Below are 17,057 nucleotides of genomic sequence, written 5' to 3'. Positions count from 1 at the left end.
GGCCAATGCTACTCGGCACATTTTTTCAGGTTTGATCAGAAAAAGAGTGCTTGTGCAATGGCTATCAGCAAGTCACCGCTTACCTCAATGACGACAAGGGGAAACTGAGGAAAGTTTGTTTCTGTTATGCTATGGAAGCATTTGTGGGAATCAAGTGGTGCAATTAAAGACAGAAAAGAGTAAAACTTGCATATTTCTTACAACTAATAGATAAGAAAAAAACTATGGTAGTGTTATTTTTTTTAAAAAAATATGACATTTCCAATTCATTTACAATATTTTCAACAGGAATGTCAAAGATTTATATGTAAGAGGGCGTGAATAAAAGATCACCACTGGATTATATTAAACAATGTGGCTGAATTTCTCCAAAGATCCAAAAATACATGTGTGTGTATTTCAGTGGGATTAAGGTGTCTGTCTTTCTTAGACTTCCAAAAAAAGGAAGAAAAAGAAAGTACCACCCTGAATGATTAATGTCTACTTTGGTTCTCAAATACTAGATTTAATTATGTTTTGGTCTAATGGCAGGCACAGACCAGGAAAGGAAATATGTAGATGAGAGCAGGAAAGGGATTACATCTGCCAATCATATCCACAAATAGCACTACCATTTTTAAGATCCATTGGACCAAATCTTGAAGCCTTTTATTAGCAAAGAAATTCCCATTAACTGAGAACGTTCCACACAAGACAGCACTCCATACCTTGCACAATTCATCTATTGAATACAAACTACGGTTTCTAACTCTTCCAGTATTCCAATTTTTATTATGCATAATATTCTTCAGTGCATACAACAGCTCTTTTTAGGGCTTATCACTGCAAGATGACAAAGTGTCAGCTTTAAGCTACCCTTGAACATACCCCCCTCCCTACTAAAATGCCAATCTGAGATTCCACAAGCAAAGGCATGTTCATGTTCTATCACGTCAGCAGCTATAGACAACAGCCTGAAGGGTGCTTCCCCTCCCCCCCAGTAAACAAAGGAAGTCTTTATTCCTGTAGTAGGAGATATTTCATGAAAACTGTGAATCCTGACTGCTACATGGCAGAGATAACTCATGCTCCTGCTAAATAAAGTTCCCTAGAAATAAACCATGATGTTGGAGACATTTATTTGCAAGACAATTCAGACATCCTCCAATACAACTCATTCAATGGTATACTATGTATTTCAGACTCCTCTGCACATCCAACCAGTGATGGAATTCCACCTCTGATTTTAGGGAGGAGGTCATAATTTTTCAAATAAAATATAGAGCTTTGTTTTAAATTGAATGGAGATTATTTCAGTTTGCTGTTATAGAACTTTTAAATATTTTGTGGAAGCAACAGTGACATTAGGTAGCTGGCACTGAATTAATCCTATATTAAAAAAAAATAAATATATATACATATGAATGGAAGCAGCATTCTTTTACAATACCCATCCTCCAGACGGAAAAGTAACCGATCCAGCTTTCCTGGTGAACCCTTCCCTCCCCTGCAAAATGTCACAGCAGTCCAGCTGTCATCTAGTCAACATTTTATACTTCCCATAACCATGTCTAAATGCACAGAACCACGTTGTCCACTACTGTGAAAGTATCAAGGTCAGTGGAGATGGCTTTCTGCAAAGGTCCCTGGGCTTTCCCATTTACACTTTCAACCTCTCTTCCAGCTCCCTAATTTCCACTACAAGAGCCTCCTGCTGGAAAAGCAACACTCATTTCTAGCAGCTGCGTGTAAATCCTCTGTCTTGAAGGTAGGAGCATCATGGAAAAAAACTGCTGTACAGCTAATATTCATAGCCAGGACTACAGAATAAATCTTGTTACAAACACTTGCAGAAGGTAAACAACTACACAATTACTTCACATACAAACACTGCAAATGCCTTTAGAAAAGAATTATAAACAAAGCAGTGTGATCTTAACTAGCCCAGCCAAAAAGTGAATGAATCTACAGAGAGGTTCACTATGTGTTTCACGCAGAAACCATGTCAGCATAATAATTGATAGTATAAATATAGCAGAACGTATGGTACCCATGTAAATCTCCCTACACCAGCCGTTCCCTGAAGTGCATGAATGCAGCACTGATGAATAAAACTTTCTGGAGACAGCCATACATTTTGCTTTCAGACACAACTTAGGCTGACACACATGCCAGATGCTAAGTGTAATAATCACTTATGTTCCCCATTCTGACCCAATGTTAGTTCTTAAACAAAAATTCTTTGGGCTTTTGTTGTTGGTTTGGGGGTTTTTGTTGTTGTTGTTTTTTAATGGATACAGCATTCCTCAGAATTTTTTGTTTGCTTATGCTCCTAATCCAGAAGCAAGCAAGAAACAGTGACAAGTCTGAGATACTGCAGCTTGAGGATGTTACCTGCTGCTATTCAAAGCTCTTCAGCTGCAAGCTCTTCTCTCAGACCTAACTTCTTCAAGGGGCCCAGTGCCAAATCCCACACCTGCTGCAGAAAGCTGGGTTACTTAAGAGCAGACCCACCTGTTAATATCCAGCTCAAAAAACTAGCAGACTACGTGGAATAAAATGGAAGGACAAGAACTGCCTACAGTTGTGTTCCTTGGCCATTCTTAAACCCCAAGGGTCCAAGCAGAAGCAACAACTCTCACAGTACCAGGCAGCAATCATTTCAACACTGCTTCTGCCACTGCTGCCAAAAGTCTCCTATGTGCAGTAAGGCAGGCAGGGAGCGGGGCCCCGACAGGTTTCATCTGCCTTCCAAAAAGGACACCAGAGGATAATGCTAGACTCTTTCCATTGTGGCCATTCCTTTGTAGTGTTAATTATTTCCATGTCTTTCTATCCACAGGGGAAGTACAACTGATACATCTTTGAGCAATTACAGCTAGTTTTCCTCATTCTGTACTTCAACAATAGGAGTACCTTTGCTAACAGCTTAGCTGTCCTCAATCTGTACACCTTTGTCACCCCTTAGGAAGAAAACTGCCCATAAATCTGCACAGTTTTTTTGTTTGATTTACTATATACTTATCAGTGTTACCCATCATCAATGTGATTTTTAGATTGTCTGCAAGGAGCAAGGAAGAAGCTGATCTTGACTGTAAATACCTGAAGGTGATTATTTCCCACAATATGCTGTGGCAAAAAGTAAGCTGCAATAGCTTTAGAGAGAGCCTGAATACAATGCATTTCAAGACAACATCTATATGACCTTTAAAGAAGGAACATTATTCCCCTGCCCCTCCATCTCACCTCTAACATCAGTACATCTATAAATGAAAAGAATTCATCTCTAGCTGCAATACACATGTCTTAACTAGCAGGTACATGGGCATTCACATATTTAGCTGCCGTATCTTAGGCACCACTCAGCAATTCTTTTCTTTAACTACTTGAAGCAAAACACAACATAAGCAGCTCTGCCCTTGTAATGCAATTCTGTTGCAATTTCCTACAACTTCAAAAATAGCAGCAAAAGGAAAATATAGAGGTCTCATGAAAGAAACCCAGCATCTTACAGGATTCACTCAGAAAGCATTTGTTCCTCAGAAATAAAATAGCTTTTGTGTTACTCAGAAGACAAGGCAGCAAGTTCTCATATAAAGAACAATAGAGCAAACTAAATAGGGTTGCCTTTCTAATACTGTCAGTGTTGGCACAGACGTGATCTGCAAATAATAGCATGTCTTTTTTTTTTAATACTTAGAAAATATTAGCTAGGAAGTTTACGACATTTTTCAAAGGTCCATCTAAGCATTTCCCAAGCCCATATTTGCCCATTACTAAACCACTTTGGCTAAGACATACATACTCTTTTGAAATAAATAAATAAAAAATATTTGAAAATTTTCATTTAAACCTTCCCCAGCCCAAAGATTTTTCCTACATAAGATACTCATTTATCTTTATGTAATCTGCAAAAGGTAAGGCAGAAGTGGAATATAATGCTGAAGCTCAATTTTCAATATAAAAAAGTGTAAAGCTATAATAAATAAATTCCACCACAGTTCAACTCCCTTTTGTGGGAGGAATTATACTGAGACAAATCAAAATGTTCCATGGCCTCTCTAAATTGCTTTTGAACATTGTCCTTGAGCACCTCCAATTCTTTATTATTTATATCAAACCCAATTTCCATTGGGAGTACAGTAGTAGTATGTCATCAGTCTGTAAATCTGTCAAGTCCCTAGGAGACCCTTGGCAACCGCTTTTGTAAATCTAGCGCCTCCTTAGAAACTCTTGTTGTGTAAAATCAAAATCATCCTTGTGCTCAGTGGAAATGGATAAACTTAGAATAGCTGAATGCAAATTTGAGAAAACAATCTTCCTCACAGTCCTCTGAGCGTCTCTGTGAAGCAGAACCATCAATCTCCTTTTCCAGGAGCCACGAAGATAAAATTCTACCACTTTTAACTATGAACCATCAGGTATCGCTGCTTCTTCTTGAAGACTTAAATGTGGCTTTAAGCACTTGAAAAGGGAGTTCTGAATGATAAACCATAGACAGTCTTGATTTGCTTGCATTCACAAAACCAGAATAACCCTTGCTCTACTCCTTAGGGGGCCTAGATGCCAGGGCCAGATTCACAATTAGTACAAATTACTGCTGATACATTAAAGTCACTGACCTTTCCAAGGTAAGCATTTGGCTCACTTCCCTACTGTTTTCTTCAGAAATACTCATTGTCTTCTCAACTACACATGCCGATGATTGGAACATTATTATATTCAATCCAGCAACCATCTTACATGCCAGAGTTTTTGTGGGGTTTGGAGTTTTTGGCAGGATAGGGGAGGGGGCGGCAGCTGCATTTCTTACCAGACCTGCACTCCTAAAATCTATTGAGCTATAAGGTGTTAATCATTACTTTATAATCACTCAATTCCTACAGCTTTAGTACAGTAAACAGGGAAGATTTATAGAATGTTGTACACTAGGTGCTATGCAAGACCTTAACAATCAGCAGCAGCTTCAGACTCCGTGGAGTTCAACCAAGGAAAGTGACTTAAGGGATAACATGGAAGTTGGCACATTTGGTAACCTACATAGTTTTCCATCGAATGACAGCAGAAGATGCCCTGTCTTTCACATGGGTTTTTTAATCGAGCCCCTCAACTCTGCTTTGTTGTAAAAAAGATGTTGGTTGAAGAGATATCCTGCTATAAACTCAGTCCTGCCTTTATCAAATTTAGCACCATTTTGACATTAAAAAATCCTGGGGACAAAGCAACAGACTTATAGGCATCAACACCATGAAACACCACAGAAAGGACACACATTCCCTGGCATTCTTCATGGCCACCTTGAGCCAGGCTGCTGTAGGCATTTACAGGCATTCATACCTGTTCCCACACTTAAGAGAGCTGAGTATTTCTTTAAAATCACGATAGTACCAGGACAGTACCAGAGAGTCCAAGGACAGACGAGTGACAATCGATAACTGTGCCTCAGCTACATGTTCATTCAGAACCATATGACCACCCCGTTATGGTGACAAGCCACTTCCAGCTGGTGCACAGCTTGGGCCAAAACAAAAGTTACAGGTGACATTCAGTTCCTGCCTGTTCACTTTTATCCTAACTGAAGAGCTTTCTAATCCAAGCGATCATCTTAAACATCATTAAATGACAGCAGGAGCATCGCTGAGAGCAGGAAAAGATAAGAACTGCAGAGTATATACAGAGAGAGAGGGGGAGATATACAGACAAACACACGGTTAATGGGTGTGTATTTATGTGTATATTTACACACACGTATAGAAACCTAACCAGCTAATCCCTGGACACCTGGCAGAAGGTCCCAGGCTTCATTTCTGTGAGAGCTGCACACAAAGGCCCTCAGGGCACGAAAGGCACTGCTCAGACCAGGTGTGGCAGGAGGGCTCAGCCAAGCAGGTGGGCGCCTCACACCACTCAGGCAAGAGCCTTGCTCCTATTCAAGGTGACGTTGAACATCCAAGTTCACCAATGAGTTCATTTACTAAATTGAACATACACTTTGTTTTAAAAAAGGCTAAGGATTTTACACATGAATTATTACACAATCCCAGAAAGTGTCAAAGGGTTACAAAAGAAATGAAAATCCAATGGCTTTAAACATAGAGTGCAGTGCCACTAGTCCCTTACCATGTTTAAGTGGCCTAAAATGTTAGCTGTCTATATGTTACAAAGCAGTCACCTCTATTATAAACAGACATCTTAGATGATATCTCAGTTTGTTTTGGCTGTACAAAAAAAAAAAATCTCAGAACTCCTCCGAGAAGCTGATCCTGTATAATCAGTTTTTTGAACTGGCAATAAAACTAGGTACTTTGATGGGCTGTGGTGGTAGCATCTAAAACTAGGGATAGCAGTAAAGAAAAAGCAGAAATAGTAGTCAAGAATAAACTGAATGGATATCTGAGTACCACATTTGAGATGACCCGTACTGATGAACAAAGTCACACAACCCTGCAAATAACGCCCCAAGGGCACGATAGCCTAACATTTCTAAAAATGTCCTCTTAGACACATTTCTGACAAATAATACCTCAGATAGATTTTAAGTTATCCATCTCTCCTTCAAGATAAGTATCTTATTAGAGCAGACACAGAAAACCTCACTAACAACAGTTCTTCAAGGTCTGATACTTTTGAGGTAGAGTCAGACAACACCCAGAGATTCAAATAGCACCAGTGAAGTATGAAACTATCTACATCATCTCCAAAAACCTTGTAAGATCAATGATTACACAGTATCTTCTCTAACTGCAGGTTTTCCAGGAATTAAGAGACAAAATAAAAAAAGCAGAGACTTTCCAATAAATCTCAGTTACCAGCCTTGTTGGGCTTTATTAATAGTTGCCAGAAGTTCATGTTCTGACACAAACTCCTCATAGGGAAAAAAAAAATTGGGAAAGCAGATCTAAGGAAAAATTTAAAGGTTATGTATCCCCACATGTAACTTGGGAGGAGGGGAGTGGCAGGTTTGATTCAGTAACACTAGCACTGGGACTGTTTCAATGTTTACCTTTAGAGAGCGGAGAAGTGGCCAATTGCCAGCAATCCTGCTGAAGGCAAGCAAAAGCTTCTGGCATCACCCTTCCCAGAGGGGTAACATTAGAAGGACAGTTTTCATTTGCATTATCTCATCTGCACAATCATCTTGAGCACTAGTGGACCTGACTGCCTTTCACCGAGGAGTGAGCGTGGCCTAGAGATCCCATCCGAGTCCAGGAAGCAGGATGCTGAAGCAGGATACAAGCCCCTGGGGAGGTCACACGCCAGGGCTTACCTGCAGTGAAGGAGCACTTCACCAAGACGACCACTTATAGACCTCTGCTGGTTTATGCCAGTGAGAAACTGGGCTACTGATAACAAATAATAAACAATAACTAGAGTTTCTATGTTGTTATTCCAGGACACAGAAAGCGTAGGCTGCAGAATTATAGCGAAACCAGTCCTGTTTCATTTGGGTTTATGCAATATTGCGGACAACCTTAGCAGCCTACTAGTACTACACTAACCTGGTAGATGCTGCCACTCTGAAAGGTGTGATTTTCATACATTTAAAGACAAGCAAAGCCCAGCCTCACTGAGAAACAAACCCAAGCGTGGTCCTGCTCACACAGAAGTCCTCCATATTAAAACCTGCATGTTTCGTCTTCCCACAGCTTGGTGAAATGACCAATACTGCACTCATCCTCTTGGCTGTCAATGAGAGTGATATTTCTTAATCACAGTATTTAGTAGCATAGCTGTGCAAATTATATTCATCCCTGACAAACTGGGACAAAAATGAACTTTTCAGCAGCATACCAACAAAAGCATAGAGGTATGCTGGGGAACTGTAATACTGTGCAGGTGTCCAGGTGACAAGCCACCATATGAAACATCTAGGGGAAAGTTCAGTTTCCTACGGCCTTCTATCGCCCCTTTAACTCGGGGCACTCGCCCGTAGTGCCTTAGTTCCAATACTTCGTTAACTCTGATTTAACACAACAGTTAGGACACTGTCAACTCAACAAGGAAAGGCTGTGAACCCAACAATACTCTCGAGTGGTTCTGACCCCTTCCTTCTCTCCTCACACGTAAAAGTCAACTTTTTTTCAAATTAACAAAATCTCTCTGAATTTAGTCCAGCTGATAAGCTTCTCTCACTTGCTAGGTGGAACACACAGCATAAGATTTATAAGGAATTCAAGAAATCTTGCAATCAATATGCAGCACAGATCTCTGCACTACAGCAGTTACATTATCTTGTGTGGCACATGCACTGTTCCCATGGCAACCAGCATCCTTCATCCAACTCCATTATTATGGCTATTTGAGGTTTTCAGAATCTCTGGTGTCCAAGCTATGGCTCAGAGCTACTTTGTGCTAATAAGCCTCAAAAATAGATACAAGAAGAAAAGAAGAAAATAAGCAAACTCTTTTGCTAATCTATAAGCAACATGGAAAGCAAGAAATGGCATGGGAAATACAATTCAATCAGTGAAGGGGAAGCAACTCTTATATAACTGCCTTCACTAAGCAAGATGAACATAGTGCAAATTCACTATAGCCTTTTAATTCCAGAAAAATTAAGTACAGTCAGCTCAGTAAGTCTGTTGATCAAGAATGGTTTTGTAATAGGTATAAGAAAATGAAAATCTTACTTACATTTACTGCAATATTAATTACCCTATCACTGAGATAAAATATATCTTTATTTTTTAAAAAGGACTGAATTTGCAACTATCTGCAGAACACTTGAAGAAAACAATTTGATTTTGACTTTTTTATGATGTCCAATATAGAAGTTTAAAAGGGCTATTGCCAAAATCTATAATCTTCCTAGTATAATCTATATTTGGTTTATATAAATTGTCCCTAGATACCTGAAGTAAGCTTTCTCTATCAATAACACCACTTTTTTTTTTTTTTTTTTGACATTTAAGCATTTCCACATCAAAGCATTACAACAACCCCATTATGCTTTGCACAGCTTAATACAAAGTTTCTCTTAGTCACCAACCAGGGAATTTCAGGCAGAAAATAAATAACCTAATTTATTAAAGCGACCCTTGAGAAATCATCCTCAAGTTGCTAGCTAGAGGTTTTACCCATGTGAAATACACATGGGTCAGTAGGAACAGAAATGCTTTGAAGTTGGAGGGCTTGAAGGCTTTTAAAAAGAAATGTTAAAATAAATAAGGAAGGCACTACACTAGAAAATGCCCTTATAATTGACAAAGGAAACTGGCAGCTGCTGATCTTTAGCTACACTTAAGCTTAAACGCGCTCAGCACCTGTTCAGGAAGAACAGTGGTTCTTTAAGTGTCCTGAACACCATCTATCCTCAGCTGCGCAGGCCACATTCACTGTCAGCTCAGGAGTATCTGTTGCTGTTGAAGGTAAGCAAGGTCAAAAGCAAGGTCAGCCTTCAGCACAAGCCCCCTAGGGAGGTGAATGAAACCAGCTGGTGCTTCTCACAACCCCCATATCCATTCATGGGGCATCCAGGCACCAAGGTCAGCAACGCCCGGGTTCACGTGGCCTCGATGAGCTGCTGGAAGAGCGGGTCTCCCGGAGCTCTCCAAGGCAGGGGTCTTTCTCCCTTCCACTGCTACCACCCTGCAGCCCTGGAGCAAACCCAGCAGCCCACACCAGAGCCCCCGAGGGCCCCGGCAGGTCCTGCTGTTTCTGGCTGGAGAGCGGTAGTTCAGGGAGACTAACCGACATTACATTTGAGGTATGATTTTCAAGCATTAATATTTAAATATTCAGTTCTACAGAAAATAAGAAAAACACCCCAACTTCTACTACTGGTAAATGAACATGCCAAGTGTTGAGGAAAAGTAAGTAAAACATTATTTGTACGCATAGTGATGACGGCAGCTGTGGATGTGGTGCTGTTTGCACCCTGAAAGCCTCCTGCCCTGCCCGTGCCCTCACCTGCTAGTTCATGCAGCTAGCTGGGGCAACCCGGCGTTTTATCAGCTCGGTGCCTGACACCAGTCTCCAGGCTGATGCTGCGTGTCCACATAGAGGAACTCACTTCAGAAAAGTGAAGAATGCACAATTACTGTCTGAGAATGTACCTTCCATAAGATTTAAGTGTCTTTATATTTGAGGCTGAAGGTATGCTGCTATTCAACTCTGGGCCAGATTTTGAATTCTGCTCATGTTTGACACCTAGTGAAATCAATGGAATTAAATTCAAGTCATTTGTACCACTTAAACCCACAAAGAAGCTTAACATACTTAATCATATAGCTTTCTGCTATCAAATAGTTTGCAAGTGGAAAAGGCATGGAATTTTCCAGCTGCACCTTCCCTTTGGAACCCACATGGCAAGGTTGCACAACTCTAGTTTTCTTGCTCCCGAGATGGAAGAAACCCTGTTTTCACACTGAGAGATGATCCAGGAATGCTTAAACTGCTCTTCCTTTTTTTGTGCTTCAACCCAGGGATGGCTGCTTACTTCCAGTTGAAACGCAGGCTCTGCGTCACCCTGCTGTGCGTGACCAGCAAGGGATGGGACTGCTCGGTGAAGCAAACCAGTAGACGCAGCTGAGTAAGATGACATTGTGTTACTCTGAAACCCACCTGCTAAACTAGAGAGGATCTAACACATAAGAGCAGCAAGATCCTTCAGGAATTATATTATTTCAGAAATATTAAGACCCTGTTCAAATAATCCCAGTTAATTTTAATTTCGGAAGGTTAGATAGTCCTCATAATTTTCCCTAATTGCATATTCCTCAGAATAGACTCCTCTGGCTGCTCTGTAATCAAATCATAATTAAAGCATCTGTGTCATTTTATCAATCCCTTCCTGCTATCTGTAGCATCTACAGAAGGCAACAAAGATGCAGCATGCAAAATTTCCAGTACCAAGGCTCATCATCAGAGCAATAATAGGGATTTGTGCTAGTGTGACTGTCTGAGTGTCTCCTTAGGCTTTCATTAGCCTTTAAAAACAACTGAGGAAGAGAAGAATACTAAACAGTGCCCTCCTTGTTCTATCCACAACTGGAAGCCATGTTTTATTCCTGTGATACTTGTTTTTAAAACAGCTGCCTCATTTCATCGCAGCTTCACTGAGGAAACAGTCATACAGTGGGGAAACAGTTGTCGTCGCCTGAAACGAAGAGAGATGTTAAACAGCAGCATCACGTTGATAGAGAAAAGTATTTTCTCTTTGAGCACTGTGTCAGTTGTCAGACTGAGTCTCCACTACATTCCAGCCAGAATAAACACCCAAACAAAAACTAACCAACAAGCAATTTGACTCCCCTGATCTATATCCCAGAACTCCCAAATTAACTAATTCTAGGGTTCAGATTGGCGAAGCGTTGGTGGTGCATACCCTTTCCCTTCAAGGGCATACTGCAAGTCACATCTTGGAAGAAATGTGATTGCACGGACTATGCAAACTCTCCCTCCAACACCCACGACTCGGAAGTGATGAAAACACTGAGGAAACTTCTCTGGGAAAACAGTCTGCACCTTGAGCTTCGTTTTATCCATTTTAATTCAGAGGGAGGAAAAAAATATCATCAGAATTTCTCGCACAAGCAGAATTCAAGATCAGACTGCGACTTAAGAATTTTTAGTTTGTATTGAAAGGAATACATCACTTGGTAACTGAAAGCATGTATCTTTGAAAATTTTGTGATGTATTTATTCACCACTGACATAACTTTTTTCTTCCTTTCTTCTGCCCTGTAGCTTAGTCTTGTTAAATGATTTTATAAAGTTACAGTGTGATCCTCAGCTGTGTAGGTATTGCTTGATACACATAGGAATACAATTGCTATCAAAAGTACTGATTTTTCACTGTATGCTTTTCATTATAACATGATTATAAGTAAACATTAAATAAGTGTTACCTTACACAGTAAAGATTCAGTTTACAAAAAGATTATTCTAAGACAGCGCTCGAAACTAAAATCAGCATTAAGTTTGCTAACAACATATCACATCTTTTAAAATATAAGGATCAAAGCTGGAATAAAATCAAAATTTTCCAGCTTAACAAATCTCTCTGGTTTTCCTAAATAACTTCCATTTCCAAATGATTAATTCTTTTGGAACTTATTTTGAGTGGAAAGGTGATTTTGGAACAATTGATACCTAAATATGTTTAATTTAAGTCTTAAACAGAAAGCCTTTTCATATCTAATAGCTAATGGTAGCCACCAGCACGCAATGCCCACATCTGTATTTTATTTTATTTCTTTTAGGGTTTTTTGGTTGTTGTTGGTTTTTTTTGTGGTTGTGTTTTGTTGTTGTTTGATGATTTTTTTTTTTTTTTTTAAACAGACAACAGTGGCACATCAGAATTCCTGCAGAGTAAGACAAACATGGGACTTCTGAGACACCAAAGTGATTACTTTGATTGATACAGAACACTATCAATTACCATTGAAGTCAGAGGACTCGTAGCTGTTATACCTTGTGGGTTTTCTGTAACCCACAGGGTTCTTTTGTAACAGAGCTGTCGTTAACCCGGTACAAAGCACAATTACTGTTCAAAGAGTGGCATTTTCTGCACATTTGAGTCTGATCAGAGTAGCAGCATGGAAATATCAGAATGTTAATGTAAACGGTTTGGGTCTATTTCCTTGGGGCAAAGCCAAAGCATGACCTCTCAAGCTAATGTTCCAGCTACACTAGTGCAACTGACAGCAGCGTTTAGTCCTTGGTTTGCAGATGACATCAGCCCTACTGTGGACGTGGTCAGCATCTTCTACATTCACAAGCTTGCATGTTGGCCAGATCTTGAACAAAAAAAAAAAAAAAAAAAAAAGCAGCCAAGAGGTTTATTGGAGAGTAACAATTTGTTGTTCATGTTACACTGCATGACATTCCTTCTTCAAACTCCTTCTAACAGAAAGGAGGGTAGAGTACATATACAAAAATATATTTTAAAATTATTTTATTTGCCTGTATATAAGGGACTAAATCCTTTCTGCATTCTGTAAATAGTGCTTTTTATGGAGCTGGCAGATTGTTTTTCCATCAGTAAAGAAGATCCAGGTGTAGATTAATTTACTTGCCAGGTTACCTTGCAATCTGACTGAACGGAACTCATTTCAAACACCAACTGCCAGTGTTGCCCTTATAAAAGGCTCACACAAGTGGCCTGAGAAAGTCTCAGATTTTATAGACACTATTTTCCCCTTAAAAATCTAAACTAAAAGGAAGAAAAAAAACGTAAATCTAGTAATCCACCTGGCATTTTATTCTATTCTCATGCAGAGCTTATGACAAAAGCAGAAACTGGGACTGAATCGCTGCCTCACACTGACAGTCAAAGGGCACGCTTCTGGAAGCAGGGGAACAAAGCACCTCAATCGCTAGAAGTTCTGAAGCATATCATTTGTGGGTTTTTTTAAGCCAGATAACAGATAATTCACCCGTGATCTGCATGCAGGTTAGACTTGCAGTAGATAACAAAAAACTAAAGACAGCATTTCTTATTACTATTCATACAACAAAAGACTTTGTTGCCTTCTCCATTGTTTTACTGAGCCACTGCAAGAACTGACCTTGTCTTTTAAGTGAGATCTGTCACAACTGTGAAAGCATTCACTGTCTTTCTCTATTTGGCCACGTCTGTGCTGTCATCGCCTGTTCAAAGGGGTCAGGACTGCAGCATCAACCTTCCATTACAAGCATTCAGAAAGGCTTTGAGGTGCACTGCTTTCTGCGTTTTATGTAACCAAATGTGTCACCATATTAAAAGCACAACCATGCAAATGTCACAGATGACCATCTAACATGCAGTTGAAAGGCACAGATATATCCCCAAGTCCAAATTCATTTTTCGTTTCCAACATTAAAGGCAGGCATGAGTTAGAAAAAATCATGGTAAGTAGAAAATCCTAAGATAACTTGAAAAGAAATTGTCACCAAGGATTCTCTTCAGAAATAATTTTTTTTCCCTTTTTTTCACGAATCATTTGTTTGTAGTTGAGTCATCCCAAAAAGCATCTAAAGCTTGCGGAAATTTGTCACTGCATATAGGATGAGTGCAGAATTCTTACAGATTATTTAGAAATTTCCTTTTTGCTTCTGTAGCTTACATTGCACTTGCATGGTGAATAGATTCAAATATGCAGTCAAAAGCCATCTTCCCCCACCACCTCCCTACTTGTTCCCAGTCCTCATGTTCAATTACTACTCTGTTATACTTAATAGTGCCATCAGCACTGCAGTACTTTAGCGATAATAGAAGCATCACATCAGCAGGCAGTATCTTCAGTAAATACATTAACCACTAACTCGTTCGTGCTAACAAATCATTGTTTACTTTTGAAATGCATTTTAGCAAGCTGTGATATTCATGAATCAAGTGAAATTGGTGTAAAGCAGCCTCTGAATTTTATGAGACAGACACGGCTTTTAACTTTACCAAACTACATGTTCCATTAAAGCGGACATGAAAATTGCTTCATTTCTCCCTTTTCCACATCATATGACATAGTAGGATTTGCACACACAAAATACACATGGCTCTGTCCTGAGTATCTCTAACTCACTGGGTATGAAGAAATTCATGGTTGCAAACCAACAGTTTATCATGAAAACAATTGCCTAAAGTCTATGTCAACCCATGCTCATATGAACACACACATGATAAAAACTAGCAGTCCACACTGATCATCAGCAAATGACATCACTTGTACTTTTAACCTCAGAAGAAACAAAAAAACATAAATTTCTTACACATTCTGCAAACTCTAAAGACTTAGAACTCTCTTAGAGGAAGCCCCCTACGATGCCGGTGTTGATACTAAAATCAGTGGTAAAAAGGAGAAATAAATTGAGCTGTCAATTCTTAACACACTATTAACATGGGAATTTCTGACAGATTTCATCCACTTACAATTAGGACTGAATATTTTTTCTTGGCAGCTGAAGGAAGACACCAGCTTATGGTTTTTCTGTTCCCCCTGCCTCACCTAAAGCATTAGATTTACACACATTGACTTGATCCTCAACAGTGATGAAGTGGCTCTGAAATTCAAGACGCTTTCACACCTGCATGCAAATTTAGTAACGCCAAGTTTTAAGTCACTGCCCTTCATGTCTAGATCTCCACACTTAAAACATAAGCTGCCAAGTTCCTCAGATTTTGAAGAGGCCAGGATCAGCCCCTGTCCCTTTAATGTTCCACCTTGTCTCCAAAAGCAATGTCTTTTTACTAGAGCTCAGTGTGATTCACTGGAATTTGCCAGGCAGGTCAGGAAATCCCCTGAAGCAGAGGAAGAATATTAAAGAGATGGGACGTGTATATCAAATCTCATTACTGTTCTCTTACGAGAATCAATCAAGTGAAAGGACATGATGATGTCATTATGACATCATTTACTTTGGGATTAGAAATTCATAGCTACTTAGCAACCAAAACTGTCCAATACAGAAGTAAGAGATTCAGTGGAAGATGTTATCATCTGACCCATTTACTGCAAGATAAGTATTTGTCGATTCGTGTTTCAAAACTTCATAAGACATGCAATAACTTAACAACCCCGTTGTTTCAAGTACTGAGTATTAGAAATAAAATATTCTCTCTGAACCTCTTTTATCATTATCCAAATAATTATTTTTTAACCCTGTAATAGCTAATACGCACGTTTCCTCACAGTTCTTTTCATCTTCTCACAGATCTAAACCCTAAAAATGCAAAAAGAAAAAGAGCTTGTGCTCAACAACCCGATCAGAAACTCAAACCTCGTACAGTCAAGGGAGACGAATGCAATTGCATAGGAACGCAAGCCCAGAAAGCGCGTTGGTTTCAATAAACTAAGCCGAAAATATCCAGTTGATGAGCTCCAGTATCCGTCAGAAATTCCAACGGAAATAAGAAGCTCTGTGCATGAAAGAAGAATTGGTCACGCTACTTCTGTGGCTATTTCTGGGACCTGAAAAGGGTTTGATGCCCGGAATCTATGCCTGACCTGATTTTCTTTAAAGTTCGCTCATCTCTGCTGAAAATACAGTTTAAACGAGTTCTAAAGCAACGGAGAAAAAAATGCATGGACCGAGATTATAACTAAACCTTTAAACCCGTTATCACCACGCTCGAAACGGAGCACTGGACTGACACCTCGTATTTCCAAACCCATGCTCTGCTACCGACTAACGGAGTTGGAACCCGCTCAGCATTAAACGAGAGGAAACAAACCCCTGCACCTCCCGGGAGCCACTGTGGCTGGGACGAGGCCGGTTCGGATTCCCGCCGCGGCAGCCAGGCAGGCCGGCCGTCCCGCCGCCCCGCTCCTCACGCCGAGGCTCGGCAGCGCCTTCGGGGGGAACCCGGCGCCACCGCCACCCTCCCCGGCCACCGCCACCGGCGCGGCGGCAACAGGCGACCGCCCGCCGCCGCCTCCCGGGCGATTTACCTCAGCGGCGCCCGCGGCTCCTCGGTGGGGACGCTCCTCCGCCCGCAGCGCTCCGCCGCCTGTGAGGGCACGCCGCCGCCTCAGACTCCTTCCCCCGAGGGCGGCCGCATCCCCCGCCGCCGGCAGCCGCCGTCCGCCCGGGGAAGGGCGCGGGGCGTTGTGGTGCCGGCCGTAGGACAGGGGAGCGCCGCCCGCCCCGCCTCAGAGCGCCGCGGCGGCCGCGAACCGGGAGCTGCGAAGGACCGAAGTTCACGTTCAAACGCGCACACCCTACCTGCCGCCGCGGCGGAGGAAGAGCTGCCGTTGCCGCCGCCGCCGCCGCCAATCGGCCCGAGCCACCGGCGCTGCCCTCCCCGAGCGATAGTAATGTTCATTTAAAGCTCGGCGCCCGCCGCTCCGCCGCGCCCTCCCCACGCAGCAGCGGCCGCGCAGCAGCGGGGCCGGGCGCGCCCCGCCCCGCCCCGCCCCCGGCCCGCCCCTGAGGAGGGGGACGGGGATCGGGATCGGGATCGGGATCGGGATCGGGATCGGGATCGGGATCGGGATCGGCCCCGACCCCGGCCGTGAGGACAGACCAGCCGTGCGGCCCCGGCCCCGGCCACCCCCTGAGGAGCGGGACCGGCCGTGCGGCCACGGCCACGGCTCGGCCCTGAGGAGAGGTGCCAGCCGTGCGGCCCCGGCCCCAGCCTCAGCCCCGGCCCCATCCCG

The 17,057-nt window shown here is 41.8% G+C and overlaps 1 protein-coding gene across 2 annotated transcripts in view; it reads right to left on the bottom strand.

The window, feature by feature from the left end:
• Positions 1–16,822, bottom strand: part of SLC6A1 (solute carrier family 6 member 1) — a 63,514-nt gene extending 46,692 nt beyond the window's left edge. For both annotated transcript variants that reach the window (XM_080386166.1, XM_080386167.1), the window contains exon 1: positions 16,624–16,822. The gene's annotated coding sequence lies outside the window, so the exon portion shown is untranslated. The remainder of the gene's footprint in view (positions 1–16,623) is intronic.
• Between the last annotated feature and the right edge of the window lie 235 nt (positions 16,823–17,057).

The sequence above is a fragment of the Falco punctatus genome (genome assembly GCF_963210335.1).
Source record: "Falco punctatus genome assembly, chromosome: 4".
Lineage (NCBI taxonomy): Eukaryota > Metazoa > Chordata > Aves > Falconiformes > Falconidae > Falco > Falco punctatus.
The sequence above is the reverse complement of the archived record's forward strand: the minus strand, read 5'-3'. Positions and strand labels throughout refer to the sequence as shown.